A 3191-nucleotide genomic window follows, 5' to 3' on the forward strand; every position below is an offset into this window, starting at 1 on the left:
AATAGGGGAAGTGGGGGGGGGGATTCCCATCTCGCCAAAAAAGTGCGGCCATGTATTCACGGAGCTGCATCGCCTACTGTGTAATTACCAGACGAGTGAAGAGACGATAGACCTCACACACACACGCACACACAGTATCAATGTCAATAGACGGACGCGAACACGAGCTCCACTCGGCCGATGACAAATGGCGCAAAGAAAACAGATGCTTTCCCCGAAGGCCGATGAATCACATTGCATGTTATATTCATTAATGTGTCAATCTCCCAATGAATTTTCGTTCTGGGCTCGTAAATATCATCGGCAATAAATTTTGCTTGAAATGAACTCGCGTAACACAAACACAAGCGAGAGGGTCCAACACCACCCCGGCGCCTCCCCCGCCAACACCCACCGTCGAGCTAACGTGGTGTCAAAGATATCCGTCGTTCAAATTCCTTGGAATTTTTTTTTTTTCTGCGAGAACACTCATCTAGAAATTTTCGTAAACAAACTCTTTGCTGTTTGGTCATAATTCGATTAGGATTTATGTAGGACGAGATTGTTATGTCGTGCCAATACCACAAGTGGCCGCTGTTTCCCAATTTAAAAAAATGTAATTAAATTTATATTTTTTCTGTGCTGTTCATACCAAAGCTAGCATTCGCTGTGGAAAAGATTGCAATGAAAAATAAGATAAATAACATGAAATATTTTAAACGATGTCGCACATTCCTAAAAAGAACATTTACAATTGATGTTATGGGCAAACAAAACAACAAATTTGAAACAAGTGACTTTATGTCTGCTTCAACGTATTTTTGAAGCCGATATTTAAAAAATAAAATAAAATAAAAATCTACTCATCTAGTAACTGAGTATATCTGTAATGGGTTGCCACCATCCCTTCAGCGCTGGCATTTGCGATCATCCAGATGTTGGTCTGCGGATGGGCGCCTGGGATATACGATCCAGCGCTTATTAAAGTGAGCTTATGTGTAATTAAGCCTCCCGATGGCTTTTCGCTGGCGGCTCATTTTTAAGCCCTCTCGCTCCGGCTGTCGCCCTCCTGGTGACGAGTGAGGCGTAAAAGCTTTTATCGGGTGGCGGTGGGAAAAAAAAAAAAAATGACATGCTGCTGAAAAGAGAGCGGCGGCCCCCGTGGGGACGACGTCCTTCCCCCCTCACCCGACACAACTTGGTTATTCCCAAATTGTCCTCACTTTACCCCGAAAGAAGTGAAATAATAACCGAGCAATGAAGGTGCCATGATGCCCTCGCCTGTGGGAAAGGGGAGGCACAGCTACCGGGGACCGAGGCACTTGAAGCCAGAAACCTGCCGTTGGCCACAGCTCACGCCGGGATGCTCACACGCAGAGCAGCCGGCAAACACGAGCTCAGCTTCTGATGTCAATCACTGGGCCACGCCCCTTAAAGGCACACATCCAACACAGCACACTGGCCTTCGCACGTACAGTATTTGATTCTACATCTTTCACATTGTCATAATTATTATTATAAGCTTTTATTTTGACATGCTACCCCGACCACATTTCTCAACGGTTTCTCACATTTTTAAAAACGGATTAAATTCATCCGTATTCAAATCCGCATGCCTTCAGCTCATTCAATTGATCTTCAACCTTCCTTGAAAATTTCACATTCTACATTTCTAACCAATTTAGTTACTAAAAAACAAACAACAAAAAAAGAACACTATTCATTCCCTGAAACGCATTCAACAAATCCAGTGCACATCTAAATTCTATATTCTTCTTTTTGTGTTGAGCTGTTTCAATTCACAACTGAGACAGTTTTCAACGTGCCAAAAATTCCCCCAAAACACCAAAAATGTAAAACATTTTCAGTGAACTAATATTTCACCACTCCCCCCCCCACACACACAAATTCTTCATTCATTCCATATCATTTTGCTTGCCTCTGTGTTTTTTTTTTTTCATTCAGCATTTCAGCCAACACCCACAAATCTCTCCAAATTGCATTCTCTTCCCGAGCAGTCATTTGGTTACAGTTTTAAACGGTGGAGAAAATTGCATAATATGTCCGCCTCCCTGAACGTCCTTTACGTCATAAAATTAACTTGAAGTCGTTTTGGTTCCCATGAACTCAACAAACGGCCGCACCTGCCACAAGTAAGTTGGTTTATTTTTTCCAGCGCTTTCATCAGTGCAACACCGCGATTGCCCTGATAAGTGTAGTTTTCTTTTTTTTGGGGGGACTTTCTGTTTACAATCAAGCCAACGCCGCTCCAGGGAGGCGAGAGCAACTGTGAACAATTTGATTATTTAAGGGCAAAGCAGCTTGGCTAAGCCTCCGTCGCTGACATCAACGAGAGAAACAACAGCGCCATGAGTCAAACTCAGGACCATGGGAGGGCAAATTACGGGGTGCCCCACTCCGTTTGGAAATGCGGCTCACATGAGGAGGACTTCTCATTTGTTGCATTGACGTTGTTGTTTTTGTCCTCAAATTGGCTCATTCAATTGTGTCGTTCATTTCTGTCAAAGTCATTATTCTCAAATATATTGGAGCAGGATTATCATTAACTCATCCCGTTCCTTAATTGTTTGATGGAATTCGGAAGACAAATATTAGTTACTAATTAAAAATAAATAAATAATCGGTAACTATTGAACGGTACAGGGCATTTCGGTGTGTATGTGAGAGCGGTTCAAGAGTGTGCATGAGACTGTTTTAGTAGTTGTGCATATGAGCATTCAAACTTTCAGTGGTGTGTGAACTTGTTTCGGTAGTGCATGAGACCGTTTTCGGCATGGGAGCATGACATCTGAGTGTTTCAGAAATGCATGTGAGAAGGGTGGTTCAGCATGAGAACATTTCTCTACAGTATCATTTCCGTAAAAATGAGCAGAAAAAAATAATTTGTGTGTGCCTGTTGGCCTCTCATGTTCAGGCCTGCGCCACCTGGCCGTCCGTGTACCTGCGCCCCTCTCGCAGGAAGTCCTGGATGACCCGTTCCATGCCGCACCTGGGTCCCAATTAGCTGCGTTTCTGTGCCATGCACAAAAAACAAAAAACAAAAAAAAACAAATGAAGAAAATGAACAAAGATGAAAAGCAAGAAATTAAACAGCCAATTTTTTTTTTTCTGAACATGCCATTTATTTTTTACAATCTCCAGCTGGACTTGGGTTGGAAGTGTGTGTGGAAGCAATCATCAGGAAGGGGGGG

At 42.9% G+C, this 3191-nt stretch overlaps 1 long non-coding RNA gene across 1 annotated transcript in view; it reads right to left on the reverse strand.

The window, feature by feature from the left end:
* The window catches only part of LOC109520822 (uncharacterized), a 20102-nt gene that overhangs the window by 16122 nt on the left and 789 nt on the right, over nt 1-3191 (reverse strand). Inside the window, exon 2 of the long non-coding RNA XR_002169240.1 lies at nt 2942-3012. This is a non-coding gene — a long non-coding RNA (uncharacterized LOC109520822). The remainder of the gene's footprint in view (nt 1-2941; nt 3013-3191) is intronic.

Source organism: Hippocampus comes, unplaced genomic scaffold, assembly GCF_001891065.2.
Source record: "Hippocampus comes isolate QL1 unplaced genomic scaffold, H_comes_QL1_v1.1 scaffold562, whole genome shotgun sequence".
Lineage (NCBI taxonomy): Eukaryota > Metazoa > Chordata > Actinopteri > Syngnathiformes > Syngnathidae > Hippocampus > Hippocampus comes.